General features: G+C 43.5%; 1 protein-coding gene across 17 annotated transcripts in view; it reads right to left on the bottom strand.

Annotated features, from left to right (window-relative positions):
- The window catches only part of CUX1 (cut like homeobox 1), a gene marked incomplete at both ends in the record, with an annotated part of 398,444 nt that overhangs the window by 120,269 nt on the left and 260,742 nt on the right, over window positions 1-17,433 (bottom strand). The window lies entirely within an intron of this gene.

Here is a 17,433-nt window from a genome sequence, read left to right as displayed (position 1 = left end):
TAAATGATCTATCTCATCTACAATAGGGATATAAATATTAAACATGTGGGAATTAAAATAACATGGTATAAATTCTGTCTATATAAAATCAAATTACGAAGTGCTAGTGGCAAAGAATCTAATGATGACATTTCTTATTTGCAGTTGCATTAAATATAAATAAGGATAAATTTATCTCCCAAGTTAATTTATAAGACTTGGTAAAATGACACGATGAGCACTGAAAAATTAGGTGAGTAAAATACTAAAGACTTTAAAAACCAACAAAAATAACCATAAACTAGCTGTACATGATATGAAAATAGAAAACAAAGTGATGTTATCAAAATCATATGGTACTTACTAGAATGAAAAAGCAGACTGATGGACTGAAATTATAGACAGAAATCAGATATATGTGATTATTTACGCCTAATTTGTTAGATGTGAAATGCCAGAGGAATGAATCATCAATATTACTGGCAAACAGTATTAATATGAAGAATGATAAACACATAAATTATCCTATATGTTATCATAAACTCCAGATACTCTGAAGACATAAAGTCATAAAAATAAGAAAATGGATTAGGAAGTCCATTTTCTTTCTTTCTTTTTGCAAAACTGGGGATGGAACCCAGGGGCCTTCTACCTCCGAGCCACACCCCCAGCCCTATTTTTTATTCTTTATTTTGAAACAGGGTCTCACTGAATTGCAAAGGGTCTCACTAGCTGAGGCTGTCCTTGAACTGTAATCCTTCTGTCTCAGTCTCCCAAGCACGGGGATTATAAGCAAGTGGCACCACACCTGGAAAAGACCATTTTCTGTCATTAAAACTATATTAGAAATGATCAACGATGCCAGGTGTGGTGGCGCATGCTTGTAATCCCTGCGCTTGGGAGGCGGAGACAGGAGGATAGCGCAGGTTCGAAGCCAGCCTTGCTGACTTAAGAGACCCTGTTTCCAAATAAAAAATATAAAAATGGGCCTGGGAGTATAGCCCGGAGGTAGAAGGGTTTCCAGGAACCCTAGCACAACCAAAAAAAAAAAAAAAAAAAAAAAAAAAAAAATCAATGAGACCTGTCTTACATATAGATACCATGGTCTCTTGGTATCTGTGGGAGATTGGTTCTAATATCCCTGGCAGATACCAAAGCCTGTAGAGGCTCAAGTGCCTTATATAAAACTGAGTGATATGTACACAGAACCTACACATATCTTCCTACAGACTTTATAACATCTTTAGAAGCTGGGTGTGGTGGTGGTACATGCTTGTAATCCCAGCATTTGGAGGCTGAGACAGGAGGATTGCAGTTTGCAGGCAGCCTCAGCTACTTAGTGAGGTCCCTTTGCAACTCAGTGAGACCTTGTTTCAAAATAAACAATAAAAAATAGGGTTAGGGGTGTAGCTCAGAGGTAGAATGCTCCTGGGGTTCCATCCCCAGTCTCCTCCCCACCCACAAACAATCCCAACCATCTTTAGATAAGTTAAAATACCTCATACAATGTAAATGCCAGGCAAATCGTTGTCACACTATATTTTTAAGGGAACAATAATAAGAAAGCCTGTATACCTCAGTCTAGATGCAATTCCCCCCAATATTTTCAATCCATAGTTGGTTGAATTAATGAATTCAACATGGCGACAAAAGACTGACTGAACAATTCTGGAGAGTAAGAATCACTAGAATTCAAGTGAGAAGAAAAGCAACCACAGGTAAAAGTCAGGCTAAATGTGAGAAAGCAGCTAAAATCCAGAATACAAGAAGAATCACTGTGTAGTTCCCACTGTACTTATGCTAAAAGGATAAAAAGAAAATGCACAGCAAAAAAAGCAGATAGGAAATGTTGAGCTTTGTGCTTACAATTCCGTAACAAGTAAAGCTGCAGTGAGGCTGCCCCCAGCATGGCAGAGAAGGCAGAAGCCGCTACAGGCCAGCCTCATCTTCTGGATTTGGCACCTGGAGTCAAAGTCAAGCCTTGTTATCCAGACCCAGTGCTTTTTGGAAAACCCAAACTAGAGCAGGCTCTGGCATTACACCTGTGCAATGTGGAGTGTGTAGGGGAAGCCCAGCCCTCACTGGTGGGTCCTGAAGGGGAACATTCCTCAGTGGGGCAACGTGAGAAGAAGCTTGAAACAACATCTCTTCATTCCAAGTAATCTGTTTCTGAAAAGACTTTACAGGAATTTTATTTTCTAAAATTCATGAAGAAAATCTGGTAATCACACTAAGGTGCCTAGAAATCAAGCATGGTCACCTAAGCTCTGATTCCTCAAGAGAAGAAATAATAAAGTTTCATCATCACAATGGGAAGCAAGCAGGTGAGCAGGTGTTGTAAAAAGTGCATGAAATAATATCAAGTCACGTCAAGAAAACCATGGTGTGGGCTCTCCTGTTCCCATCCTAAATATGTACCAACCTGGGTGTTCTAAAAACAGGCCATTTATGCATTCATCAAACTCACATATCAGATTTTTGTCTTTTACTACAAAGGTGGCTAACACTTTAAAGGTTAATTCCACAGAAGTCCACCCAGCACTCATGGCAGCTGCTGGCTTCCAAACAGGATTCAGACTAGAGTGTGTATGAGATATGGGTATGGACAATGATGGCTGATGCTGACTACGCCCTGGCACAGTGGCTGTGGTGCCCATGACTTGTGCTACCTCTAGGAGCTCACGGGGAGACAGACAGTACTGTAGACAGGGCACCCAGCCAGGAGAGGTGGCATAGCATGCCTGAGCAGCTGCTGTCCAAAACAAGGTAAAACCAGGAGGTAAGATTTGGGTTCTGCACGCTGCAACCTCTCTGTGTTGGGTCTGGTCATTTAATTAAATAAACAAACCACACAAAAGTACAATTTGCTTGAAATAAAGATTTTCTTTTTGGAGGGGTACTGGGATTGAACACAGGGACATTCTACCTCTGAGTTACATCCCTGGCTCTTTTTATTTATTTGCTTATTCTTTGAAATAGGGTCTTGTTAAATTGCTGAGGCTGGCCTCAAACCTGCCTTCTTTCTTTCTCAGCCTCCCAAGTACTGGAATTACATGTGTGTAATACCACACTGACTGAGAGACACTTTTAAGAAGATGGTTAAAAGAGATTTTTTAAGCTTGGTGAAACTAAGCTATAGAGAAAGGAGAAACTGCAAATGCAAGTGAGTGATTCTACAAGGAAACCTGCTGGGCGACACTGTCATGTGGTAAGTGCCACGGACAACAGCAGAGCAGACTGATGAGGGTCCAGCCACGGCCCCCAACATGTGGTCAATCTAATACAGATGCTGAACTCTTCTTGTGATATGAACCCCTCTGAAGTTTAGTGAATATGAACTTCCTCTTAGAATGTTTTATATACATTTTCTTTTCTTTCTTTCTTTTTTTTTTTTTTTGGTGGTACTGGGGTTCCTGGAAGCCCTTCTACCTCTGGGATACACTCCCACGGGCTACACTCCCAGACCTATTTTTTTTTTTTTTTTTACTTTTTATGTGGAAACAGGGTCTCTTAAGCCAGCATGGCTGGCTCCAAACCAGCGTGATCCTCCTGTCTCCGCCTCCCAAGCACGGGGATTACAAGCGTGCGCCACCACGCCTGGTGTTTTTTATACATTTTCTAAGAAGAAGAATCACCTCAAACTCCAGGTAAAAAAACCCAAATTTGTGTTATTGTAACCACCGTCCTTCATTGGTGCACTAAGAAACAAATCAAGTGGTGGGTCTAAGAACCACTAACATTTTGAAGTAATGATAAACATAATTGGCATTTGCAGTACATATGACAATTATAATATGATGTAAAAATATCTGTGATTTCCACATGTGGTGAGGTCTCAGGTCTGCAATTATCCTGGTTTGCTGACTTCCTTTACAATGAAAAGAAATTGCTACTTTATATAGCTGGATGTTAGTGAAAATAAAGAGGTATTTTTTTCTGGGTTCAAATTCAAGAACCCCCTGAATACTCTCCATGGATCCCATGTTAAGAGCCAGTGGCACAGGAGAGACCACTGTGGGGGTTCACGCAGGTACGTGTGTGCACAGGCATGGTAGAAGGGAAGCAGGGGCATGCCTGTGATGGAAGGGTGTCCTGGGCCGTAAGAATGCATGGGTTGGGGAAACCTGGCATTCTGTGGGGGGAATTGGCATTGGTTCAGATAAAGCTGCACCGGGAAGTGCCCTGTACACCAGGCTATGACTTGGGACTCTTCCTTGGAGGCAAGAGGGCGAGCCACAGAAGGATCTTAGGCAGGGCAGATTGGAACAGAATCAGATTTACATTTTAGAAAGATACTTTTAGCAGGTCCTTGGAAGATGGATTAGCTAAGGGAGAAACTGGCAGAAGAGATACAAATTGGTAGGATTCTGATGAAGTGAGATCAAGAGAGGAAAAAGAGCCAAAATTATGGCTGTGAGAGTGGAAATAAAGAAGTGAGGAATGCAGAAGGCCTTATGGAGGTAGACCTAATCAGACAGTAAGGATAACAGAGGAGTCAAGAAGGACCCTCAGCTTCTGGAATGAAGGGAGATCATGTATGTCCAGGGAGAGCGGGGAGGGCGGGTGATGAACCAAACACTCATGCAAAGATAGCAGAAGGGAAGCTGTCTGCAGGGAAGAGGGAAGAACCAGAATACAGTGAGTAAACCTGAGTCTGGGATGCCTAAGGTGGAAGTGTCTAGAAAGGAAGTGAAAATACAGAGTTTTCTGCTGGAGTATTAAACATTTCTTATTGCTCTGGAAGGGCTCTTTACACATACACACACATAGTAATTCTTTCTCTGTTACATATATTGTACAATTTTTGCCCATCCATCAATTTCTCCCTCCTTACTTCCAGCTTTGCATTTCCCTTTGTGATTTCTACTTTTGGCATCATGCTTAAGACCTTTTCCATCCCCACACTATATAAAAACCCACCTAAAATTTCTTCTAGTGTTTTCATGTTTTTTTTTTTTTTACATTTAAATACTTAAAATATCTAGGCTTTAATTTGCATAAGGCTCAGCTCTGATGCTATTATTTTCTATATATTTACCCGTTTATTCTATGGCTTGTTGAAGACTCTGTTCTTCTTTAAGTTATTTAAACTAAAGCAATTTTTACATACAACTTTTCCTTTCTTAATTTTGAAACCTTCAAAAATATAGAAAGCTACTCGAAGAAAATAACAATCAGCCATATGTCCATGAACAGAATTAGCCACTTAACACAACTGGTCCCTTTTCTATTGTCAACGACATTCTGGATTCCTAATTACATTTGGGCTTTCTATGGAAACTGGAAAGCACCCATTCATCTATATATTTTGCAAATCTTACAAATCGTAAAGCTTTTTTAAGGGTGGAAAGATCACTGAAATGCTTCAAAGTAAAAATAGCTACACTTTCAAAAAATAAGCGAAAAGGTAAAAATATATGCCATCCAATAAAATTTCAAGAATATGTTCTGCTCTGATGCTCCAGGCTATTTTGAGAACCTTCCAAACACCACATAATTTTAATTCTTTCCCTCTGAACTCCTTAGGGTTACCTTTTGGGAAATGAGAGGGCACAGACATGGAGGTTTGGGGGTTAATTCTCACTGATGGTGAATGCCCCCAGCCCTCGCTCTGTTCAGCAGAGCATTAAATCTGTGGACTCAGGAGAGCAATGCAGCCGGGCTGCAAGAGTGGTGCCATAAAGTTGTGCATTAAAAATTCATACTGCAGGCTGCTTCCGAACTCGGCTCTGGCTGAAAGGAGGGCTGGCAGGGAAATATGAGACACCCCACTGTCTTTCTGGCAATTGGAGACATTCCTCAACAAACAGCACCTCAGGAAGAGAATGGAAGGGCAAACAAACCGTGAAAGAAATCAATGAGTTCAATTATCTGGCTCACTCTTATTTTCCTGTAGGAAACTTTTCATTCTTAAGGCTGTTCCAAAAAGTTTTGAAATGATATCCCAGGAAGAGGGCCCTAAACATCCTTGCTGGGCGCCTAGCTGCTTGGTACCTCTCTTGATTTGTTGTACACCAGCCTAGAGAGCCCTGAACTCTCCTAGTCAGATGGAGTCTGAGCTCTCCTGGGCCGTACAGGATCCTTCCCACATGTGGCTGCCACTGTGGTGTTATGGTCAACTGGGAGGGGATCACATGTTGATAGGCTTGTTCTCACTTTGAAAATGTGGCATTTGAGCAGGGAATAGTGGTGCTTGCCTAAAATCATAGTCTTGGGGAGGCTGATTGCAGGTTTGAGACTAGTGTTAGCAGTTTGGTGTAATCTCTAGTACCACCACCACCACCACCACCAAAAATAAAATAAAATAATAAAAAAGGTGCCATTTACATTAAAAGACAGTTCCTGTGGGGTTCTTCACCTCCAGAGCTGATTTTAAGGGACATATGTATTAAGGCATGAGCAACTCTGCAATGGTCTGAACTTAGCACGTTTGGCCACCATATCAGCAGTGGAAAGTGGGAACGTCCTTGGAGTGGGAAGGGACCTCAAGCAAGGGAGGGTGACCAGCATTTTCTAAGTGTGTCAGGTGGCACCAGAGGCCTTGCAGACCATGGCAGCAATAGCAGCCACTGCTGCCTGAGGCATGTGCAGATTCTGGGCCTGGCCCTTGATGTGGCATGGATCATTTTACCAGGGGCCTGAGGCCTGAGAGAGGAAACCAAGTACCCTGCCAGAGGTTATTCAAGTCAGGGAGATAGGAAGCAGGGCTATGGGATCCTGGTTCACGCTGTCCCCCTATGCCCTGGCGGCCACTTCATAAAAAGTGGCCGCCACTTTTTTTTATTTCATTCACTTTATTTCATTCAAAATAAAGAATGAAAAATAGGGCAGGAGGTGTACCTCGGAGGTCGAATGCCCCTGGGTTTCATCCCCAGACTTGGAAAAAAAAATAGGGCTGGGGGAATAGCTCAGAGGTAGAAGGCCCCTGGATTTAATACCCAGTCTCCCCCCTCCCCCAAAAAAGCAGACACACAAAACATAAAACTGATATAAAGACTAAAGGGAAATATGACAGAATGTTAACAACAATCACTACTGATGTGGAGTTACAGTGACAATTTGTTTTGTTCTAAAAATGTTTTTGAACTCTATAAATTTTGCATGATACACATATATAATTTTTGTAAATAAAAAACAACAAACACCATCCAAAAGGACTTCATCTCACTGCTTTGGGGTCCAGCATTCCATAGGAAGGATGTTTCTTACTTCTGCCAGCTCTTCCCGTCCCTCCATGAGGGCCCTTGAGACTGGGACAGTATGAGATGAAGTCATTTTCTCCTCTGCCACTTGTGGAACAGAGTACTGAGTCACCATGACTGGCCAGGCCCTCTTTGTGACAGCCAGAGACTCCCCATGGTGAGTCAGACACCCAGCTTCAAGAGATCGACCAGGGAGGGGGCAAGAACATTTGGGACCTCAAGCCTCATTCTTCCATTTTTTTTTTTTTTTTTTTTTTTTTGCAGTAATAGGGATGGAACTCAGGGTATTCTACCTCTAAGCTACATACACCCCCGGCCCTAATTTTTAGTCTTTTAAAATTAATTAATTAATTAATTAATTATTTTGGTGGTATTGGGGATGGAACCCAGGGACTTTTCTACCTCTGGGCTATACTCCCAGACCTATTTTATATTTTATTTGGAAACAGGGTCTCACTGAGTTGCTGAGAGCCTCACTAAGTAGCTGAGGCTGGCTTTGAACCTATGCGGTCCTCCTGTCTCAGCCTCTCAAGTGCAGGGATTACAAGCGTGAGCCATCATGCCCGGCTAGTCTTTTTAATTTTTGAAACAGGGTCTCATTGAGTTACGAAGGGTCTTGCTAAGTAGCTGAGGCTGTCCGTGGACTGAGATCCTCCAGTCTCAGCCTCCCGAATGCTGAGATAACAAGTGTGTGCCACCATACCTGGCCTCATTATTCCATCTTGAAACACTCTAGGCCTCCATGGCACCTGCTTTCTTCTTAGAAGCTGGGCCAGAGAGCAAATGTCTTTGCTGGCCAGGCTGCAGGTGAAGCCCTGTGGAGACCACTCAGCTCTGCTAGGCCCTGGTCTGAGGGTAATCCTGGTGAAGGTTCATGCTGATTTACTGATTCTGCAGGAGTCACTGTGTATGAGGACACGAAGCACCCTTACTAACATGGAACACAGAAAACACGAGGCGGGACCTCTGAGGCAGGTTTTAGCTGCAACTGTGTAACATCGCAGGTGTGCACCACCATCTTCCTCAGTCTCCACTACTCTGCGCTACAGCAGAGTATGTATCTTATTGCTCATTGTACAGGTCACCAGATGTTACCCTCTATAAACCGACAATTCCCCAGCAACAGTCTCTGTGTCCATTTCCTTTGGCTTTAAACTCAAGATCCACCTTGGCAATAAATCAGAAAAACTTTAAGGATCTCTGATAAAGGTAAAATATTTATAAAAGCATGTGAGCTATACGTGGTGGCTCACGTATAGAATTTGTTATTCTATCACTCAGGACACAGAGGCAAAAGGATCCTTTGAGCCTAGGAGTTTGAAGCCAGACCCAGGTGACTATGTATGAATATTGGCTTCTACTATAGAATCCTCACAAAGGACGCTGGTAACTATGATTGTTTTATTATACTTACAAACTTGTTTTTTTTTTTTTTTTTTTTTTTGGATACAGGAGTAAACTCAGGGGCATTCAACCTTTGGGCTACACATCCAGCCCCATTTCATATTTTTTTAAAAATTTGAAACAGCCAGGTGTGGTGGCGCACGCTTGTAATCCCTGCGCTTGGGAGGCGGAGACAGGAGGATCACGCAGGTTCGAAGCCAGCCTTGCTGCCTTAAGAGACCCTGTTTCCAAATAAAAATATAAAATAGGTCTGGGAGTATAGCCTGGAGGTAGAAGGGCTTCCAGGAACTCCAGTACCACAAAAAAGAAACAGTGTCTTGTTAAGGTGTTGAGGCTGGTCATGAACCTGGGATCCTCCTGTTTTAAGCCTCCCAAATACTAGGATTATAGGTGTGTGCCACCATGCCTGGCTCACAAACATGTTTACATATACATGCTCACATAGTGTGTTTTGTGCAGTTTGTGAGCCTGTGTTTGCACGTTGCATCTGCAACCTTTCCCACTCTCTTGCCCAGTGGGTCTCAGGACCTGAGATACCCCCTCCTTTTAAAGCCTAGTGAAGTTTGGTCACAAAGTTGGCTGATTTTCATTTTACTTTTGTAATTTCCAGACCTGCCTGGATTCCACAGAGCAGGTGGAGCACCCTTGGCACTCAGAAGAATTTCTTCCTGGATTAGGACCTAGGAAGCCAACCCCTTCTTTCTGTCTTGGAAAGAATGCTTGATCAGGGCTGTCCTGCCCAGAGCAAGTGAAAATAGCCATGGTGGGCACAAAAGCCTAGGAGGGCCCTTTCGGGCTCATTCAGGCATCAAATTTTAGCTGTGAAGCATAACATGTGTGCAAGGATGGAAAAATCCCAGGGATTCTACCAAATGTGCAAACTCTTATGGAGATAAGACCAGGGTTTTTCCCCTCCAAATGTGATTTTGCTAAGATTTCAGGACAGTAGGTTCTTTATTTGAGTCCATACCCTTGAAATCGTAAAAGTAACTGCTTCTCTATTTTTAGGGAAATTAATCTGACCAGGATAATTACAGCAATCCCGACTGGAAACTGATGAATCATCAAAAAGACAGGAAATAGAAAATGTTCCATTCTTAAAGGTACAGGAGAGAGACTGCATTACAGGAGAGACACTTAAGTTGATCTTTCAAATTCAATCAGGGGAAGCGATGTTTGTCTAATATGAAGATCAAAGCAGTTGTGTGATTCTCAGGCTTAGTCAGCCCAGCTCCACCTGGCCCAGTTTCCGGAGTTTTTCCCATGGAATCATAAAGAGAATAAAGGAGAGATTCATCTGCAATCGGGGCTCTGAGGGTGGGGAAGAGACTGAACCCTTTGAGGGAACCTGTCATCACCTTGTTAGCTCTGGCCCAGGAATCTCCAAAAGGGACTTCATTTTATTATTATTGTTTGGGGCTGGGGAGGGAACCCAGAGCCTTGTGCATGCTTGGCAAATACACTATCACTGAGCTACTTCCCTAGCCCCAGAGAGGGACTGTGAAGACCACCATGGTTGTGTACAAAGAGCACTGAACTTTGAGTCCAAAGGACAAGTCAAGGGCATGACTGTGTGTTCTCTATGTTCATCAGTGCAGCAAGCACAGCTGAGCTCCCTCAGTGACCACTGCAAAGAGTGAACTTCACACTGATGTGTGAGGAACCAGTGCGAAATAGCCCCGAACCATCCATACGAAGGCACCTATGCATCATACTCACTACAATGGCTGCACTTCCCACAGTGGTTTTCTCATCTCTAGTCCTTTGCTGGGACATGGAGGTCCCTCTCCCCGTGATGTAGGAATGAGTTCCCCTAAGTGATTTCAATAAAGTCCTCAGTTGAGCTAGATAAGGAACAGTTTTGTCTTCCCAAGGCCTGCTATAGTTTGAGATAAACACTAATCACATACATGATACAAAGCAATCTGAAATTGCCCCAGGTGAGGTTTTTTTTTTTTTTTTTTTTTTTTTTGGCATTGGGGGTAGGAGGAATCCAGGGGCTTTTGCACTTCTGGGCTCTACTCCCGGACCTATTTTATACTTTATTTGGAAACAGGGTCTCACTAAGTTGCTGAGAGCCTCACTAAGTAACTGAGGCTGGCTTTAAACTGTGTGATCCTCCTGTCTCAGCCACCCAAGCGCTGGATTACAAGCCTGCGCCACCACACCCGGCTTCCAAGTAAGGTTCTTCATAAAGGTCTCAATCACTATGAAAGTTATGTGTATAACAATGCTGTTCTTTGAAAAAAGCACAGCGGTGAGAAATGAGACATGAAAAACCTTAAGAAATATGATGAGTACTGGCAGGAAAGGTTTGGGAGGTGCAAATTCTAAGACTAGCATTAAAAATAAAAAATGTATAGCTAGGAATGGTGGCACACACTTGTAATCCCAGCATTTGGGAGGCTGACACAGGAGGATCATGGTTTGTGGACAGCCTCAGCTGCTTACTGGGGGTGTCGCTCGGGGGTAGAATTCCCCTGGGTCCCATTCCCAGTATTCCACACACACACAAAAAATAAAATAAAAAATGTACTATTTCAGCGCAATTCAATCTTTTATCGAGGCTTGGAGCCCAACCCACGGGTTTGGAGGAATGTTATAGGTTGAGAGCATGTGTCCAACTGAAGTTCCCTGTCCTTCCCAGATCTAGGGGATGGAGCAAAGAGCTGGATGTGGACTGTAGCAGAAGAAGAATTCCTGAGCTTGTGCTGAAATCCCAGTCACTTGGCTGGGAGGGCAATGCTCTTCCTGGCATGTGCAGTGGCGACCTAAGCCCAAGGGCAAGTGAACAGCTGTGTGGCACAGGCACAGGCAGTGTGAGCTGTCTAGGCCTCTCTCAGGGTGGCTGGAGCTTGCTGAAGGAAGTCTGTCCACCTCCCTGCCCAACACTGAAAATGTCAAAATCCACATCGCTGGGCTTTCTAGTCTCCAAGGTAAAGTCCAAGAGGGTGCTATTTCCCTTTGCTAAGAGACATGAGGAGAACCAGACATAGGGTGACTATCTGAAGAGGAGGTAACATTTTTCACTGGAAAAAAAAAAGCAAGCAGAAATAATTCATTTATTTAACCCAGAAACGGTTATAATCTGAAACCCTGCAATCTGCTTACACAACAACTGTTTTGGCAAGCCCCTCTATGTTCCAACAAATATTAAACTGTGCTTGCCATTTGTCTAAGGAATCTTGCATTAATAAACATGAAGAAGAACACTTTTACCTCCCACTCTCAATGACAGGACAAAACAAAGACCAGCTGTGTTCATCAATGGAGCCTTGTTCTGCGCATAAAGGCTAATTACATTTTGCTTCAAGCCTACACATGGAAAACTTTACTGCTGCCGTCCCCGTCACAGTCAGCCCATGCTGTCCCAGCTGACGCATGGTATTGACTACACTCCATCAGGGGTCTCCAGACAGCCTTGGTGCCCTTGACCTGCAGCTCCTTTCCAAAATAAGGAAGCGGGATGGTTGCTCCAGAGGCAGACAAGCGACGTGTGTCCCTCAAACCTCCTGGGGCACCCCATGCTGAGCTTTGTATGAGCACCTGTGGGCAGCTTCCCCAGCACTTGCTGTGCTGAGGGCTGTACACACACACACACACACACACACACACACACACACACACACACAGCCATACTCACCACCACCAAGCCACTGGGCTGATGCCACACCACTGTGCAGGTGAGAAGAGCGAGGCAAGGAGGCTTTGCTAAGGTCACATGCAGAGCTTGAAACAGCATGGGCGGGCACTCACTACTCAAGGGCAGCCTGCCACCAAAGCTGATCTTCTGCCCTACCTCCTGATTTCCTATATTCTCCAACAATTAATCTACATCTTGCACTCCATTAAGATATATGACTACAATGCACCAATTTAAAAAATTAAAAAGAAATCCCTCCTTTTGCAGAGAGAAGTCATTATTTTAAAATGCCTTGAGGTCATCTGTGAAAAGATCCATCCCATAGGGGTTTATATTTATACATGAATAAAAACACATCTGACTAAATGATATATACACAGATTGAATATGAAGCAGATTGCCAAGTGATGAATCTTCTGTGAAGAGGGGTGCTTCATAAGGGATTGCTAATATCAAGACATCTGCCTCTAATGTCAAGAAAGCAGCTATGGTCTTATAGTCGCAGGCCATTCTCTATAGTTTTTGTGGGTGACTCCTCCCCAGTATTTACAGTATGTGTCTGCCCTGTGCTGCCTTTCATTAGCATCCAGTCCCTTTCTGATGTGGGATATGCCTGGCCCAGTCTTAGTGAAGGCACAGTCCCACCTCACCCACCCATCCACCTGGCCCTGGAGGCACAGCATTCCAAACCTCAGTATGGTCCTCAAAGAGCTCAGCCTGGATGGGCCCATTCAGAAACCTTCTGTGACCCCACCAGAACTCACTTTTCAGCCCCAAGCCCAAGCCAGGCACAGTGGCATCTCTACTGTCAGCTAATCTGGAGGCAGAGGCAAGAGGATCGCTTAGGCCCAGTTCAGGGCCAGATTGGGCAACAGCAAGATAACCATCTCAAAATGGAAGAAAAAACAAAACAAACACCAATTTCAAGTCCTTCATGACCATCTTTGGAAAGGCTTTCTCAGCAGTAGTCCCCTAGTACTAGAGTTCTCCCTTCCTTTCTTGGCCCCCCTCCATGGGCTTGGCTTGGGAAGTCCAGGCAGGAGGAGGGCAAGGAGTGAGGTTTCTGCTCTCCTTTTTCCAAGGGCCCGCACCTTCTGGCTCCAGCCCCCCATTCCTCCTTGGGTCCACTCAAGGCCAGGCATGGGCACAGCCTGCCAGCACTGCTGGCTGCCACCCTTCACACTTCCCTCCTCCCTCCTGCACCTGAGGGAGTAGGCCAGCCTCTGTGTGTCTGCATGGGAGTGTGCTGCCTTCCAACACTTAGCTAACCCTACTGAGCCTGTTCCCACAATCCCAAATCCCAGCCATTGTGAAGCTGGACTGCAATAGTCTGTCTCCCCCCTGACCTCTAAGAGGCTCAGGATCTGCAGGGACTGGCAGAGAACACGGCACAGAGCAGGGCAGGTGTCCAGGAGCGTCCACTGAGGTAATGAGCAAACCTACCATCTCTGAGCCTTGACCACCATGTGCCTGAGCAAGCTGTTCCAGGTGTGTGGGCTCACCACACCCTGGTTCCCACTCATCACCAGGCAAGACAGAGGTGTTTCTTACTGTGAACTTGGGAGGGCGATGGCCCTGTGATCAGTAGTGACAAAAGTCACTGAAGGCAAGATACCTTTATTTACAAGATAAAACAACTAATACCCCCTACTTTTTTGTGGTGCTAGATGGAGGTGGAACCCAGGGCCTTGTGTATACTAGGTGAGTGCTCTAACCCTTAACCCCAGCCCTTATGCTTGTGGATTCATTTTCCATTCTGTTTTTCAAGCAAGTAACATGTTAATTTTCATTTACTTGGATTTGGGGGGGGTGTCTTTTTGGATCTAACATACACTGGCATAACGGAAACAAGCTAGAACCATTTCCTGCTGAGTCCATTCCAGTAAACATCACTTCTCTTCTGATGTCATGGAGTCCAGCCTCTGGAAGTTCCTGGGTGACTGTTCTATCAGGTGACCATTCCAAGATTTAGTGTTCTTACTGTCAAAATGGTCCTGGTGTTGATAAGTACCAGCCCTGAGAAGTGCCCTATATAGGGACATCCTCCACAGCAGGGCAGCTGGTGGCTCTGGCTGAGAAAATGTGTCACTCCTGCATCAGGCTGGGAGACAGACTGCCCCTCCTCCCTGGCCTTCCTCACTAGGTACATTCCTTAACTAGAGAGAAAGAGAACCTATGTGAAAGGAGGAGACTGAAGCCCTTCCCACACTGCTCCTCCTCTAAGAAAGCTGCTCTCCGTAGCTTCTCTGACCCTGATTCCTAAAACAAACCCATTACAGAGGTATGACTTTCCCATGTGGCTTTCTGAAAGTCCAATAAGAACACGAGAAATTATGACTCTAAACTATGGGTAGGTAACCAGCCATCCGGTGACAAGTGGAGACTTTGCTGACTTTTCTGAGTTTTATGCTACCAGACATTTTCCCCCCCTCAAACAGGTAGACATCCATGGCAAACAGAACCTCCCCCGTGTTACAGGGAATGTGATAGGAGACTTTGGCTTCTGGGAGGGGAGATTTTATAACTCTCAAAACAGCAGCTGAGAAGCTAATTGAGATCTCAATGTTTAGGAACAACAACCTTTTTTTTTTTTTATTTTGGGTACTAGAGACTGAACCCAGGGGAGTTCTACTTCTGAGCTATATCCTCAGTCCTATTTTATTTTTTGTTTTGAAACAGCGTTTTGCTAGGTTGCCAAATCTTGTGATGTTGTCAAGGCTGTCCTTGAACCTGTGATCCTCCTGTCTCAGCTCTCAAGTATTGGGATTGCAAATATGAGCCACCGTACTTGGCAAGAATGGCCTTTCCCATTGAGATCTGATAGCTACATTTCTACTTCTCAGATTTAAACATACAATTTTCAAGTGTCACAAAACAGTATTTTACCATGAGCTATGTGTCAGGCCACTTTTTATTAGTATGTTTCTATTAGTTTGTTTTATGTTCTATCTTATTATCCAACTAACTAGTTCCCAATCACTAAACTGATTTCACAGTTGTGACTTACAGCTTGAAAACCATTGACTTAGTGGGTTTAAAGGCAGGCAGCATGTAAGACTTTCTTTCCCCCTTACATGTTGTTTTAAAAATGGACATGTCAGCCGGACCTGGTGGTGCATGCTTGTGATCTCAGTACTTGGGAGGCTGAGATAGAGGATCATAGGTTAGAAGCTAGCCTCAGCTACTTAGTGAGGACCCCTCAAAACTTAGTGACTGACCTTGTTTCAAAATAAAATTTAAAAATAGGGCTGGGGTTGTAGCTCAGAGGCACAATTGAACACCCCTGGGTTCAATCTCCAGGACCAAAAAAAAAAAAAAAAAAAGAAAAAAGAGAAAAAGAAAGGTCACATCATAACTGTCTACATTTATGGGGAACAACTGGATGTTCTAATATAAGATTCAGAATGACTAAATAACCTGTATATAACCCTTTTTATGATTTTTAATGATATGTCAAACATAAAAAATAGTATTATTGAAATTATTTATTTATTTGCAGTACTGGGGATGAAACCCAGGGGCATACCACCGCTGAGCTACACCCCCAGCCCTATTTTTTATTCTTTATTTTGAAACAGGGTCCCACTCAGTTGCGAAGGGCCTCTCTAAGTAGCTGAAGCTGTCCTTGAACTGTGATCCTTCTGTCTCAGCCTCCAAAATACTGGGATTACAAGTGTGCGCCATCATGTCCGGCTAAAATTTATTTATTTTGAAATATTAGTAAACATTTTTACTGAGCATCATCACCCTGCATGAGAATCATTGCTTTGATACTATCATCATATTTCAAAACTTACTTTTTATATCTGAAATTTCCAACTCTTTCACCAGCTTGCTATAAGCCATCTCTGAGAACTATCACTTTAAGTCTATGAGTTCATCTTCCTTAGATTTTACATATAAATGAGAGTATATAGTATTAGTCTTTTTGTGCCTGGCTTGGTATAATATCCTCCAGGTTCATCCAGTTATTGTAAATAACAGAATTTCCTTCCTTTTTAAAGGCTGTAGTGTAGTGTGTGTACACCACATTTTATCTGTCTGTTCATCCACTGATGGATATGTGGCCGCACTGCAGCGTGGCCTCGTGAATAATGCTGCAGTGACTGAAGGGGCAGTTATCCCTGTGACAGACTGAGACAATTCCTTTGGGTTTATCATAAGAAGTGGGATTGCTAGGTGATGGCAGATCTATTTTCAGTTTTTTGAGGACCTTCCTCACTGTTTCCTGTAATGGCTTTAGTAATTTACATTTATGCCAAAAAGATACGAGTTTCCTTTTTTTCTGCATTTTTACCAGTACTATCGTATGTATTTTTTTAAGTGGAGAATAAATCAAACTCTGGTTAGTTAAAGATATATACAAATATGGATACATAAAGGGTTGATACCTTTTAGAAAGACACATGATTAAATTACTAAACTATTAAAGTAGTGAAAGCTAGTGACATGATCGAATATATGGCCAATAGGAATAAAGAAACAAAAGGATGTGGAGAAGAATGAATGGACCAGCACACATTCAGCACAGTCTATTGCTCAAACTGCTTTAGAAAAGAAATGCTACAAAGGAGATTTAAAACAAATACTGAGCCGGGCGTGATGGCGCACACTTGTAATCCCCAAGCTTGGGAGGCGGACACAGGGGGATCGCGCAGGTTCGAAGCCAGCTGTGCTGGTTTAAGAGACCCTGTTTCCAAGTAAAATATAAAATAGGTCTGGGAGTGTAGCCCGGAGGCAGAAGGGTCCCATCCCCAGTACCACCAAAAAAAGAAAAAAAAAATACTGAATGGCATAAAATTGAAATAATTTATAAAAAGTCAGATTTACTGAGAGAAATGGCCTATTTAGTAGAAAAAAAGTCCAAAAGAGAAATAATAGAAAAAGAGATGACATACTGGGAGAAAAGGGGACAGGAACCCTGAGGAGTGTCAGGGTGCACGAGAGTTTCATCCTGGCAGTTGGGGGTTTCTGTTGTGGTTACAGCTTGTGGGTCGAGGAGGCTGAGGTGGAGGGTTCTGAGGGAGAGCGGGCACTGTGCGTCTGGGAAGAGTAACTCTTCAGAGTGAGATTTTAACCTTTGCCCTACCTTAGCCCCACCTTGTTCTGTACATATAAAGCCCCATTCCGGCACATTCAAGAGGGCAGATGATCTGGAAGTTCCTGCTGGATTTACATTTACCACCAAGTCTGCCAGGGATGCCA

Source organism: Muscardinus avellanarius (genome assembly GCF_963383645.1).
Source record: "Muscardinus avellanarius genome assembly, chromosome: 10".
NCBI lineage: Eukaryota > Metazoa > Chordata > Mammalia > Rodentia > Gliridae > Muscardinus > Muscardinus avellanarius.
The sequence above is the reverse complement of the archived record's forward strand: the minus strand, read 5'-3'. Positions and strand labels throughout refer to the sequence as shown.